The 15,315-nt window shown below is 47.1% G+C and overlaps 1 protein-coding gene across 2 annotated transcripts in view; it reads right to left on the bottom strand.

Annotated features, from left to right (window-relative positions):
* Ncald (neurocalcin delta) overlaps positions 1-15,315 on the bottom strand; it is a 383,940-nt gene that overhangs the window by 262,246 nt on the left and 106,379 nt on the right. For both annotated transcript variants that reach the window (XM_087190755.1, XM_004850229.4), the window contains exon 2: positions 556-606. The gene's annotated coding sequence lies outside the window, so the exon portion shown is untranslated. The remainder of the gene's footprint in view (positions 1-555; positions 607-15,315) is intronic.

A 15,315-nucleotide genomic window follows, 5' to 3' on the forward strand; every position in this document is an offset into this window, starting at 1 on the left:
TACTCTCACCAAAAAAAAAAAGGAAGAAAGAAACTATAATGTACCCTGACCAAGTTGGTTTTATCTCAGTAATGCAAGGTTGCTTAACATTAAAAAAATCAATAAATGTAAAAGAACACAAAAAATTAAAAGATTTTTTAAAGTTCATTTGATCATCTCAGTAGATATTAAAAAGCATTCAACAGAGTTCAACATCCATTCGTAAGAACTTTTAGCAAACTAGAAATGGACAAGAAGCTTATTAATCTGGTATAGAGTGAAATACCTCACATGCCTCCACCAAATGAAATACCATAATTAAATACATACGATTTGCCTGCTGTTAGATACTCAGATCCCCTCCTTTCCGCTGGTTTTATTTTTTATTATAATTTAGGCTGAGATGCACACCTTTGTGCATGTTGATCCAGTGGCCTAACTTTCTGACACCTTGAACTCCTCCGTGTAAGACAGGATAATAACACAGCGCCCCACTCAACTGGGCTAGGTGAGGCTTAAATAAAATGTTGGGGTCGGGAATTAGCGAGACTGTGGAGAAAAGTGTCCTGCATTTACCTGGTGGAGGACCTCGTTTCCCAGCAAGCAGCAGGCGCGATTCAGAAGTCACTGTAAAAACAAAGAAAGGATGACTTAACCGTCAGGGGTCTGAAGACCACAATCTCAGCGGGCCTGTCGCCTGCCCTGGGTTTCCTGAGCATCCTCTGGTGTCTCTACCATCCCGGCTGCTCCCTCTCTAATCAGCCGAGTGTAACCCTTCCTGGGTCCCCTCCATCTGCCTGTCACCCACAGCACTTTATTTTTGCCCAGCCACCTGAGAGATAACTCTAAAATTTGAGCATGACTTTCTTCTCCTGAAATCTCTTCCACAACTTCCTCTTGATCGCCGGAAGCAGGCCACACCTCGCACACAATTTAGGAGGCCCTTGGGAGCCAGCGGCCCCTCCTCCTCCAACCCTCAGCCCCTCTCTGTGCCAGCCGCTCTGCTCCATCATCCTTCGGGTCCTGTTCTGCTGCCTCCCAGCTCCACCGGCTCCGCCCAGCGGCCTGGACGACCTCCCCTCCCAGTCTCATCCACCCGACAGACTCCTACTCACCCTTCTGTTCTCCACTCAGTGTCACTGGGCTCCCCTGTGCACTTCCCCCAAAGCCTGCCTTTTCCCTTTGTGACATCACAAGCATCTAGTTACTCAACACATTCTGGCCTCCCCGTGACAAGGGTCCCCTCTGTCTGCCCCGGACAGCTGCATCCTCAATGCCTAGCCTGGCTCTAGACCCAGGGAACGCACTTAACAGACCCTTGTGTCAAAATGAGTAAGCCCATTCCTCACCCCTTAGCTTCCCAAGCCATCTGTGGATTCATACTGATGGTTCAGTAAGGTTTCCACTTCAACATCATATTGCACTGATGGTCAAGATTCACTGATTATAGAATCATGCTATTTTCTATATGAATATGAAAGGAAATGACAGCACAAGTGTGATACAATTTTTATGTTATACTTATTTAAAAGAACTCTACTTCTTTTAGACATGGATTTATACTGTGGACATAAAAAGGAAAATATGAAAATATAAGTGAAATAAATTCATTGGTGTTATGGTTTAGATCTAAAATGGTCCCTAAAGCCTCATGTGGGTTTTTTTGGCGGGGGGGGGGGGGTGTCTTTTTTTTGGTACTGGGGATCGAACTCAGGACCTTGTGCTTGCGAGGCAGGCACCAGAACTACTGAGCTAAATCCCAGGCCCCACCTCATGTGTTTTAAATCTGACCAGATCATGGGGCCTTATAGCTGACTGGCCGATAGGAGGCAGGGCCTGGTAGGAGGAGGCGGGGCCTGGTAGGAGGAGGCGGGGCCTGGGACGGGGCCTAGAAGGGTACATCTCCCTCCTGGCTCCTCCCTTCCCTCCCTGCTTCCTGTGCACCATGGTGTCAGCTCCTCTCCTCTGCCAGGCCCCTCTGCCAGGCCGCCCTGCCTGGGAGCCAGCTGACTATGGGCTGAAACCTCTACAAACTGTGAGCCCAAATAAACCTCTCCTCCTTTAAGTTATAGGTATTGGGAAGCATGTCTCAGTGATGACAAAGTGACTAAGACAGTTGGGAATTCCAACTTAAATCACCACACACACAGTATTGTCCTCTGGCCATCAAGAGCATTCGTGATGTGACAACTCTGAAGAGCAGCCAGTCATCTTTGGGGCCTTCTCCCAAAATGATGACATCTTCCCACAAGTGTTGATGCTGGCAAGAAAATCTTAGTAACAGATATCACCAGAAGATTTCAGTCAACACCCAAGAGTCACATTTTTTTCCTCAGGTAGCTATTGAATTGAACTGACTAAAAAATAAGGGTACAGTCGTGCACGTAGAACCATCAGCTACACACACATACATACACTCAGAGGCACTGGGAATGTACCACAACTCCCCTCATTAATCACAACAAAAGATGCTTTCAGTTGTATGACACATCCATATAATCCAGGGTATCACAGTGTGGAGAAATAAATTTAAAATATGAAGGTTTCAAGGGACTCTGCAGAGAACTTTGGAAATTGAAGAAAAGAATGAAATTCTCTCTCTCTCACACACACACACACAAACACACACTTACTCACATGTGGTCAGGCCTGGGACTGCAAACTCTTACTGCTCACACATGGGGTGGAAAGGCAGGGGCAAATGAGCCCGCCTCCTCCAGCCACACCCTGGCACTAGGGCTCCCTCCCCGAAGGAAGGAGGCACTTCCGGCTGCCCACTGCCCAGTGGAGGACGGTCTCCTCCCAGAGGACTCCCTTCTCTCTAAGTAGTGTTTCATTACTGAAAGGTGCCTGGTGACACTTTCGTGACACATGGAAGTGTCCCAGAATGCGCCACACAGAAAAGACTGTAGTGCAAGAGGCTTCCTGCCCTCTGAGACAGTCTGGATTCTCAGCCATGGCTGTGAAAATGAGGAAGGAAAAGATGCCCAGGAAAAGCCAGTAGGCCTCTCTGTGACTCAGTTTCCTCACCTCAGGACTAGGTGATGTGTTAGCTCAGGGTCCCAGCAGACACAAGACGGCACAATGAAGTGGGAGCTTTGACAAGGGGGCCAAGTACGGAATGTGGATGGATTAGGGACACCACCTCCTGCCTCCTGGATCCAGACAGAAGCCGGGGACCAGGAAGCTCACTAGTGCGGCCCATGGCAACCAGCCTGCCGGGATGCAGAACTGTGAGGCAGGAGGAGAACAGAGGCTCTCAGCCTAGGTCTTCTCTGGTACAGAATTCAGTTCTGCTACCGAGAGAAGGAACATCTGAGCATCTGTCCCAGAGCACTGAGGAAAACCCACCAGGACACGGCAGCGTTCAGCAAGTGAGGCCTGGGCAGACACAGTTCCCTCTCGCTGCTCCAGGAAGGAGACAGCCCCCAGGGCGGGCACAGCACCAGGCAGGTCTGCTGCCCAGGGCTGAGCCCTTACAGACGGAGTGAGTTCAGTTGTGAGCTAGCAGCTGGTGCCCCCGTGGTACCCCAAGATCCTCCCATTTCCAGAAGCAGGATCTCAGCATCGCCTACCTCAGAAGACAGTCTCCAGCAGAGACAAGGAAAAAGCTCCTGACTTTGTCCTCTCTGGGCCCAGACGACAGGAAGCGCTGGGCCACACTCCCCCTCCACGCCCACCCTGCCCCGCACCAGGCCAGCCTTCGGGTTCCGTGTGGAGGGAGAACAGAGAAAGCCAGGATGTACAACCGAGGTGGCCCCTCAGGAAAGCCTCCCCAGCCCTTGCTCACTGCTCCGGGCCGGGAAACGGTGAGGCCAGCGGGCTCTTCCCCTTCCCACTCAGAGCTCCTTTCGGAACCTCCCCTCGCTCCCTGGGCTGGGCCACTGCTTCAACTGCCATCCGCCCACCACACACCACCCTCCAGCCACAGCTGGGTCCCACAGGCACCCGAGGGCCAGGACACTCAGTCCTGGGTCCAAGGTACAAGAGTCTCAGCGGGAAGACTCAAGGGGCCTTTCGGACATTTCCCTGGGAGACTTGGCTGCTTCGAGGAAGTTCCCAGGTGCATGTGCCCCAGGCCCCAGGCCCTGCAGCGGCCACAGCCCCTCATGTGTTCTTCCCTGAGTATAGAATGATGCCCTCCTTCAGAGCACACGGAGTTTTGCTGCAACTGTGGCACTGATGTCCACCAAGGCAGCAAGGCCACTAGTGTCAGGCTGGGCTGGGGACAACTCAGAACAGACCACACTGGGCTCAAACGAACACCCATTGGGAAGAAACAAAAATAAGTTTCCAGAGAAAAACACGTGTTTTCTTCTTTTAACTGAGCCAGAGCATTTCCAAGATGCTTTCCCAAGTGAAGGAGACTGACTTCGGGCCACTCGCAGGGCCCCAGGCACAGGCAGGCCACCTTGTGCCTTCCGCGGAGGAGCCCAGAGCAGCCAGAGCTCCGTGACCACCGCACTGCGTGACCGGGCGCACCGTCCACCTCTCCTCCTGACAAATCCAGGGGCTGTGGGCTAAGATCACTATCAAGAGCCCTCCCAGCTTGAAGAATATCTGACTTTGGAGCTGGAAACGGGTTTCAAGTTCAGAGTCCAAGGATTTGACACTGAAAAATGAAGTGAGAAGGAAGAACTACCGTTACCAGCCAGCAAAGCTTGGGCTGACAAAGAACAGAAGCCGAGCACCGGGAAGACCCTGTCCTGCTGGTGCCTTGACAGGGCCTCGCTGTGTTCCCATCGCAGATGACACCGCAGTGGCCAGCTCTCCTGTGCAGCCCAGGAATGCTCAGCCATACGACAACTGTCCTAGTGGCTCCTCCGGGACATTCCGCAGGGCAGCCCAGGCCATTTCCCTGGCTTCAGACTCAAGTTTAGGAGAAACTCTTACGTCTGGAGATCCGTCAAGTGCTAAGCCTAATCCTGCTGTTCTCCTGCCAGAGTCCTTAAAGAGAAGAACACCAGATGTTGGACTTGTTATTTCTCCGGGAACTGGCTGGGAAGAAAACAACGCAGTGCGCCGGATTGTAATATTTAACTGTTTTTGAAAACTCACTATCGAAACATACCAAATATAGCATATTTTCAAAACTGACAAAGTTGAACATCTCACAAACACACACAAAAAATAAGTCTGTCCTGAGCTACTCCAAATAAAGCAATCTGTCAGTTGTAAAATGCTAGCGCTCCTTCATAAAGCGTTTGCCCGCTTCCAATTCTTTCAATAAATACCATGTTAGCTTATCACGACTATTCGGCGAGAACTTCATCAGCCTCTGAACACATTAATGAAGCAGTCGCTCCGCACCTCAGTGGGCTCTGCCGCAGCGCTGAGCACTCAGCAGGGGCAAATCCAGCTCATCTGCCTGCTCAAAGAACCCCCACCGCACTCCTCCCTCTCCCCAAATCGCACAGGCAGAATGCTGAGCAGCCTGCTCATCAGCAGCCAGCCCTGCAGTCGGAACTGCCCAGTGTCCCTGTTGCCTCCTCTCTGTCCCTGGTACCACAGCCACAGGTCCAACCTCCCTCATGCTTCTGCGGAAACTCTAAGACCTCAGCCTTCGATGTCCTCCATCCACTCATCCATCCCTGAGACACACCTTTCTCCAGTCCACATTTGATGTCACCCGTGCTGATACCCACCCTTCATAACTCCCTCCTGCTGGAGGAAGAACTCAAACCTCAGTGCAGGGTCCCCCCTCACACCCTGTGCTCCAGTCTTATGAAACTGCTTAGTTTTCAACCAACTCCCCCATCCCACCTGCAAAAGGTCCACTTGATAATTTTGCCTCTTTCAAAATAAAAACTCCTCTCACCTGTGTCTCAGGTCCAGCCCTTGATGGGCTCTCTTCCCTCCTCAGCAAAGTCACTGCTGCATGGGGGAGACCCCTTCCCAACTACCTTTCCCTTGCCTGACTTAAACTCATTCTTCAGGTTCATTACCTAAGTTCAAGGTGACTCCCCATAGAAAGTTTCCCTGAGGTCTTCTTTCCCCAAAAGAAATCTGGTCCTGCTGCTACATTCATTTGGCACAACCGATGGCTATATATTGATGACTGGTTATTATTTCAGAGCTTGTCACCCCCTGCAGAGATGGTTCCAGTCCACGTTTATCCCAGAGATTAACATAGTGCCTAGCACTTATTATAAGTTTTCAAATCAATGTATGGTAGCTCCAACCTTCCTGCTGCTATAATAACAATTTTCTGCTTACTGCCTCCCTTGCGAGCTCAGCGGTGCTCTGGAGAGTGAAGCCCGGAGCACCGCTGATATCTAATGCACTTCCACACCACTGTTCTCCCAGACTATGAGCACCCATGAAGGACAGGCAGGCAGGGTGGGCTGTATGTCCTCAGGTGCCTCAAAAATAGCAACAAGATATTTTTGTGCTTTCCTTTGCATTTTAGAGTTTTTCCAACATGAAATAACAGTCATGAAGCTGCCATGCTCATTGACATGTGGGCAAAGCCCAGCCAGAATAAGGGCAAAGGGCTCGAGTGTGCCCTGCTCCCTTGGGTGCCTCTGGTCTGCTCAGAGCAAGCACTGCACCCACACATGGTGGGCGTTCAGTATAAGCTTGATGACAGAGTGAAGAGAGGACTAACAAAAAGTCAATAACAAGATGAAAGCTGACTGTGTCCTATCCTTGAGGGATTTATCACTTGAACAGGTAAATATCAGAAAGATCAAAATTTTGAAACCATTATGGACATCTTCTTACATAGGCTTAACCACAAGAAATTGCAGCTCTTGCAGGGCAGCTGCATCTGGACCAGATGTGCAGCAGGCTACACCCAGTTTCCCTGATGTTCATCCTGACTTTCACCCACACATCACTACAAAGCAGGGACATAACCAAGGTGACCATTTGTCTTGGTTCTCCTGACACTGTTCAGTATAAGCAGTATAACCCTGGAATTACTGCCTGTATTTCACTGTATTCATATCCTCTATAACTACGTCACCACCAAAAGTGTTCCGACTGGGATGATAAACCTCTGTAATCTGCTAAAATCCCCTTAAGGCAGCCTAAGACTTCAGAGCAGAGTCCCAAGAAAGTGTTCTCTCCCTGTGGATATTAATCTTTCTCCTCTGGGGAGAAAGGTGTGTACCTGATCAGACTAGCAGCTGGCTCCTGCCAGGACAGGACGCCCACCCTGCCAGCCTTGTAGCCCAACTCCCAGGGCTGCATCGCTGAGTGGTGAATCGGGCAAAGGTCCATTCCCTTTAGAGGGTGGGGGAGGAGGAAGAAGTTGAGTTGGTAAAGACAAAACCCTCCCTGCAGGAGTGGGGGAAGTGTGGAACCTTACAGATGGGTAACGCGTCACTGTCATCACCCCCAGCACAGGATGACATTGACGACAAACCCAGCAAAGGGAGTCAGCTGAATTAACAGACAAGATGAAGGAGACATGATGGAATAAAACAAAAAGGTCTGAGGAATTTGAATGTGGCTGCATTTCAGATGGTTTTGTGAGATCATTGGTGTTGTGGGAGTGCTCATGAGATGAGGATGTGTAGGACATTCCTCCTCTCAGGAGAATTGTGCAGAAATACTGAGGGGTGAAGTCCAAGAGCTCACAGGAACAAGTGTGAACATCGACGTGAATCCTCCCTCAGCACACGCTCGGCCATGCATGGCAGAAGCATGACAGAAAGTGAGCACAGGACTGAAGGGTCAGAGATGCGGCACTCCTGTCGATGCCACTGTAGGGGATTTTTAAATAAAAAGGAATTTAAAATAACTGAAGAGTAAATAAATAAAGTCCTTTCACATGTGTGTGCTAAGCATTCTGCACAGCACTTCGTGCTGTCCTCTGAAGCATCCCCTAAGCAGGGATGGAGAAACAATTCCCAGAGCCCCCTGAGGGGAGGAGCTGTTTATCAAATCTAAAGGGGACCCCACTTTCTGATGGGAAAATAGCATTTCCTGAAGATGGGGACAAAGTGGCCCCAGCGAGGTGGCCTTAGCTCTGCAGATTCCGTTACCCACCACCATGGGAGGTGTGACTTCCAGTGCCAAATCACCAGAGACTCCGGCAGGGGTATGAGGGCCCGGTTCTCCGAGGCCTATTCCGAAGGTGGCTGCTGTAAACGCACAGTCCACACTTTCGAGTGTGAAAGGAGCATTAACCAGTCAGGATGCTGGAGGGACAGGGTCATCGGGGACTGTCCAGGAAAATCTGCCCCATCAGTGGGTGACAAACACATAAATGAAAGCAACTGTTAGACATATAATAAAATAACACAATACAAAAGTCATGAATACACTCTTGGAGTTCAAAAGAGTAAGGAAGTAGTTCCTCTGAGGCAATCAGGGAGGCGGTCCTGAAGGAGGGGAGAACATTTCTGCAGGTACAGATGAAAGGAAAGTCACTCTGCATGGAGCAGACATGTAGGGAGGCAACCTGTACAGGTTCTCTGAAGAGGGGCCCCAAGGAAAGACAGAGACTGGGTCTGGAGACTGAAGTGGAACCACGGCGAGAAGTTCATACTTCATCCACCAGGCAACAGGGAGTCACTGAAAGCTCTGACAGGATGGTGATCAGACCGTGGAGGGCCTTGACGCTCAGGTTGCAGACTGCTTTACAGAAGGGTCTACACAAGAACGCCCATCGTGCAAGCCCACATTGCCCAGCCTGCAAACGTGAGGAACAGAAACCAGAAGGTGACTGCCACAGGGGCGACACCACACGCTTCAAAACCACCTTATCCTCTGCTTCACGCACTGGATGAAGGACCACTTCTTCCGCCCAATTTTCATCATAAATATTTTCCTAGCCCCACTGCCACAAAGTCACTGTCACAGAAGCAAAAGTGAGAGTTAAGAATTTCAGAACTGTCCAAGCTAGAAAATAAAAAATGGCAAACAGCGTATGAGCTAAAGGAAAAAGCAGGTTCCCAAGAGGAGAGAGGTGTGGTGAGTTTTCCAAGGATGGGAAGCTACATTTCGAAAGCACGGCTCATTTTCAGGAAGGTCCTTCTGCTGCACAGAAAGGAACCTGAAGCAATCACACACTTAATAAGATTAACTCTCTCGTCCCTAAAGGTTAATGTATAGACACATATAGGGTTACACTGAGAATTTCGGAGGGGGATTAAAAGGAAGTGCTTCGACCATTTTCAGTTTTCCCCTCAATATTTGACAAGACAAGTTCTCATGCCTCAGAGAAGAACAAGTCATTCTAGAGAAAGCGATTGATATCAGAGCTTCCCGGAAGAGGTGAACAAGGCTGGTGCAGAGCCCAACAGGAAGCTGGCACTCCAGTCTCTTCAGACAAAGCCAAGAGCACGCATACACAGAAGCCGCACCTGCCCTGTTGGCAGAGGGTCTGCTCCAATCCTCAGGACAGATTCCCGGTCAGTAAGGGCACAAAGAACTGGAGAAAGGCCTGACGTCAATGGGTACTTCTTGACTTTTCAGTTCATGGAGTTTTATATTCATAAAAGACATCAAGGAATAATATCCAGGAAAAATAAACAGAAGTCAGCTTTAAGAGGCTCCCAATGGTCAGCTACACCTTCATTTCAGCTTTCAAAGAGGTGGCTAGAATTAGATAAAACCCATCAAGTATCCTTAAATCCACAAGTTCATGCAGGCATCTGCGCCTTAGGAGGAGGAAAGAGAACTGATTCATTATTTTGAAACCGGGAAATAAAGAATCAAACATTTATCTTGACCTTTCTATATGGCATGCCAGTGGGTAACCAAAAAGTAGATAAACAGAAGCAATTCTTTGCACAAGTACTATGACTAAAAAATGAAAAAGTGTCAAAATTAGTATATCACCATCTTTTAAGCCCTAAGAAATAAATGATCTAAGGCTTGAATATTAATGATTGTTGACATTACAAAAAGATGGACAGCACAAATGTTATGTGCTTCTTAAGGAAAAACACTCCTCTAATCTTGCCAAAGGAATTGTACTGGAATCTGCTCAAACCTTGAAGTCCTATACCACTGCAGAAAATACAGAGGGCTAAGCGGGTTACTTCTAAGAACCACAAGAGTGCAATCAGCAAACTCCAGACCTTGAGAAACTCCACAGAGCAGAAGCCTGGGCTTTTCCAAGATGTGGAGGTACTGTACATGGGAAGATATAGAACAAGGGAATCTATAGATTAAAAGAAAGGGGTATCATTGTTCTAGAAATAAGCAAAACAAAATGATGACATCTGAGTGAATACTGTAACATCTAGGCGATGTTTACCTATGAAGGGAAGGAGGAGGCGGTGACCAAGATGGGACACGTGAAAGGGACTTCTAGAGGGAGTGGCAAAGTCCTATTTCCTGACCTGAATGTTGGCAACAAATAGATTTGCCTTGCAGTAATTCATGAAGATATATATTTGATTTGGAGTGGGAGTTGTATCTGCATTTTATTTTACAATAATGTAGTTTTATTATACAGAAGGAGGAGGAGGAGAGGAAGAGGGAGAGGGAGAAGACGAAGAAGACGAAGATGATGATGACGATGATGAAGAAGAAGGTGATGATGACTCTTCCAGGTTTCTTAGAAGTACGATGGCAGCTCTGTTCCACCATTCTGGGGAAGACAGCCACAGTCGTGTTCATCACCCGATGCGGAGTTCGCGAATGGAAGCAAAATTTCACTGAACACTTCTATTCTCGAACTGAATTGTTCACAAACAGAAGCAGTTGTGAATCCACGTATTAAAAACTGGGATTTTCTAAATTTTTCAAGTTATGATAGGTAAAGAAGGCAAAAATGATTCTTATTAAGGAAAGATGAGTTTAAATATGCATACTCAAAATTTTGTGATCAGTACTAGAAAACAAGTTAGCCAGGAACAAACATACTTGACTGAAAAGAAAAGGTGTCCATAGCTATGCAGAATTCTACAGCCTTGTTTGTGGTGGATGAGAACATGGCAGCCGCCTCACATGTACAAAAGCAGACGGTGTCACCAGCCAGGGGCAACCCCTGTTTAAGATTCAGAGCTCAGAATACTATAATCGTGAAGTAAAACCAACCTCTTCTGCTAATTGTGTCCATCTGAAATATAGCTGCTGATCCCCACCATCACCCTGTACCAGTGCCCCTGGGAGGGCAGAGCTGTGGGCTTTGGACACCTGGTAACCTCACAACCTGAACCCCCCACCATAAACTAACTGGTCATCACTTGGTCCACCAGGTCATAAGATCAGCTAAGCGCTGTCAGGATATGTCACCAAGTGGAAGTGATACAGAAGATGGGCCTGTAGCAGGCCCTGAAGACACAAATATGTTGTACATCAGATGATTCCAATCCCATGGCCACCTACTCCTTCTACTCTGTTTTCTCTCTCTCAGCCTGTACCTCTGACCTTATGAGGGGTTCCCTATAACCAGACGATGGTGCAGAAAAAAGACTCCGATATGTTTTACAGATGATTCTCCATTATATATTAGCACCAGCAGGAAGTAGGTTATTGTGTATCTACTCAGGGGAGGCCTTGAAAAGCAATGGAGAAAGAAAATCCTCCCATGTGGTAGAACTTCACAATACATCTAGATACCCACGTTAGACTGAAAGATGGCCAGAAATGTAATTCTGTGCTCATTCATACATAATGGTAAATGCTTTGGCTAGACAGAGATTTGGAAAGAACAGAATTTAAAAATCGGTAAAAGAGAGCATTGGGGAATGGTATATGGATGACCTTTTGGAAGGGGCAAAGATTATGAAATATTTGTACCTGGTACTTGGTTTGCTTATTCACATAAGAAGAGGTTCTCAGTAATCAGGTGGACAACACAACACATTCTGAGGGTGCTGGCTTGCCTTCTTTTTCCACAGCCACCCAACTGTCCTCCCCAAGGACTTCCTCAGGGTGACTGTGACAACAATCAAGGAGCCTACGCATAGTCTCACCAAGGGAATCCAACCACCATCCCCAGTGAGTGCTCAGCCTGCCCTAGCCCACGCGGACCAGCTGCCACCTGACAGAGGGTTGATTATCCTGGATCTTCTCCACGGAGTGGGCAAAGATTTGTTCCCACTGGAATAAATGCTTATTGTGGATATGGATTTGCCTTTTGCAAGGACCATTCACTCACATACTTAGAGAATATGTGGTACCCTCACAACATGGCACAGCCAAAGCACTAACCACACAACAACAGAAGTGTAACAGCTGGCTTGTGGCCATGGAATTCTCTGGTCTGGCTACAGGTGTCACCATCAGAAGCTGACAGATGAGAGCAGCACCTAGTAAAAGCTCCTTTATGTCACAAAGTGAGAGACAGCACATGGAAAGGTCATGGTGAAGCAGAACTTAAAGAAAAACATGTTCTTCCCTTCCCAGCCTTGGGCAGTTTACCTTTCCTTGGATCACCCCACCCCTTCTCCTCTGTCGCTATAACTCCTTGTTCTGGTACAGATAAAATTGGCAACTGTGTCTTGTGAATAAAGTTTATGTCATCTTGTTCTTACAAGGTTCGCAAGGCTCTGTCTTCTTTCAAGGCTAAATTACAAAACTGTCTCCCCTTGTTCTATGTCAGGTAAATTCTCTTGCTACATCACTAAAAAGATGACCCCTCTTCAACCAAATGTATAAAACTAGAGCTTCTCTTTTGTTCATTGCTCTTCCTTTGGACAGGAGTCTGCTGAGCTGGTGTTCACCTAAAATAAAGTCCTCCTGATGCCCATTGGTCTCTCCTGTCTCTTGGAATTCTGCAACAATGGTACCATCTATACGGCACACGCTCTGAATCAGCAACTCATACAGAACTAAGGGCTAAAGTTGGAGGCTCCGTTTGAATTATGGCACCTAATAACCTGATGGCAGAAAGTTTGCTTCCAATGCTTGAGATTTTCCAGTCAGAATTATCAGCTCCTGAGGAAAGATATTTCTACCAAAGGCACAAGAATAGTTCCATCAAACTCAAATTTGAGACCGCCACCTGGTGATTTTAGTTTCTTGCGCCACTGAGCCAAGTGACAAAGAAAGGCTTTATTGTAGTGAGATTGGTCACAATTATTAAGGTGAAATAGGGTTACTGCTGCACAGTGGCAGCATGAGGAAAGATGTCTTTAGTCCAGCACTCCCCAGGGTGCTGTTCTGCCTTCCATTCCAATAGTGAAGTTCATAGAATCTTTTACCAGACCAATAAAAAGCAGGTGACCAACACTTCAGGGATGAAGATTGGTGGCAACCCACCAGAACAAGAGACTCGTTGAAGGGAACAGAAACATAGGAATGAGTAAAGAAGAGAGACAGAGAGATAGATTAGATGTAGGTATGGATGTGGATCTATCCATAGAGACGGGTGTTCATACATCATCTACTCATATTTATACCCTACATACATCTATCATGGCTTCAGGATCAGTTACCAAAGTAAGGACTAGCCCAGCTATATGGATTTCCTTCCTTACTCGCCATGGATGTATTTTTACATAGAAATCATTTTTTTTCTTTTTTCCTTTAACACAGCATGTCATATAAGGAGTGTTGGCCAGTAGTTACCTTTACAAGTTAGCCTTCTGGATTGCAAAATAAATGGGATTTGCTAACCTCTAAGAGGAATTCACATCTCAAAAGAAAATGGACACACAGCCTGATGTCACTTTGTAACCTCCCTTCTCGGGAAAAGGGCAAGGGCTCTGCTGATCTGTGGCCCTGGCAGAGGCACAGTCATGGCGCTGCTGTTTATTGAGTTTCCATATGCATGCAGAAGAGTCAAAGGGGTGGAGCTATGTGAACAGCATCTCATCTCAAGTCCCTATTTGCTGGCGCCTGCAGGAGGCTGCAAGACAGGCAGAAGGGAGAAGGGCTTTGCTTCACTGGGTCTCTGGCAGTACCTTTCCTGGCCACCACAGCTGACTAGTGTTGGCTCGGGCTCCAGGCCCCGGGTTCTAATGGGAGAAGTGGACCGTGGGCCAACAGGAAGCAGGAACTGTCTTATACTAGGGATCTATTCACGGCAGACATGTGGGGTATTTTTACTGTGTTTCTATCAACCACGTAACATAAAATTTACTAACTTAACCATTTTAAGAATATAGTTCAGTAGCATGGCCACTTTGGCAATACCTGTAGCAAATTTAGTTCAGTAGTGTTCTGTATATCCACATCATTTTAGAATGAATCTCTAGAACCTTTTCATAGTACAAATATAAAAGTCTATACCAATGGTGGCCAACCTACGGCACGCGTGTTGTTTTTCTTTTAAAACAAATGATGTTAATGTATGAGTTGTTTTTTTTAAAACTAAAACCTCAGTATTCAGGTTTAATTGCAGGGTTGGCACTTTGTGATAAGTAAGTGGGCTTTGGGCTGCAGTTTGGGCTCTCGTCTCTGAAAGGCTCGCCATCACTGGCCTATATCATTAGCCAATTTCTCCTTCCCCCTTCTCCTCTGTCCCCAGTAACCACCATTCTACTTTCCATTTTCATGAATTCAGCTATGTCAGAGAAGTAGGCACATGGTTTGGGTTCTTTTTTTTCTTTAAAAATGTATACAGTTGGGTCAGGAATTTAGCTCAGTGGCACTGCGCCTGCAATGCGAGTGCAAGGTCCTGAGTTCAATCCCTGATATCAAAAAAAAGTAGACTATCATAGTTTAAAGAAATCTGGGATTCGTCTCTAATTAACTAGTTTTACTTTTTGATGACTTAGCCTCTACTGTGGATCTCAGTGACTATTTCAAAAATGGGAGCCATATTATGGGTGGCTCCTTCCTGTAGCAACAAAGTTCTTCCTTACGCTGAACTAAACTGCTCCCACTGGTCTGTCTTGTAGAACGGAACATGTTCCTCGTCTTCCCTGTTTACATGTCACGGTACTTTACAAACATGTTTTCATCACGTGCTTCGGCCTGCTGTGAGACAGCAAGAGTCCTGTGGAGAAAATCAGGAACATGAATAAAGAACATCAGCTTCTGTTGGTATTGAACACTCAGCAGAGCGTATGATGGGGCCAGAGATATCCTGCTCCACAGAATTCAGAAATTCATTACACAGTGAGTGTGTGTGCGGTGTGTTCCTGAGCTTGTTTGGGCTTTTAAAACTAAATATTCCTCCACACATTCAGGAGATTACTGACAGTTTCTCATTAGGTAGCTGCTTATCTCTTTAATAAATCAAAAGATTTTCTCCCAGGTAGTCACAATATTTGCCACAGTTACAGAGATGAAAATTGTCGCTAATGAAATTTCTTTCACAAAAGCCTACAGATCCAGAAGGATTTCCAGGACACAGAGGCAGGGCACGGCCTCTGCTCACAGCCTTCCTACAGCATGCACGTCAATCCCTTCCCTGACGAACTGCACATGCTATTCATATCGAAAATGTATACTGCAGCATAGAAACACAACCAAAAAATAAGA

The sequence above is a fragment of the Heterocephalus glaber genome, unplaced genomic scaffold (assembly GCF_053883595.1).
Source record: "Heterocephalus glaber isolate CG9 unplaced genomic scaffold, H.glaber_assembly_v1.0 deba00001556, whole genome shotgun sequence".
Classification (NCBI taxonomy): Eukaryota; Metazoa; Chordata; class Mammalia; order Rodentia; family Bathyergidae; genus Heterocephalus; species Heterocephalus glaber.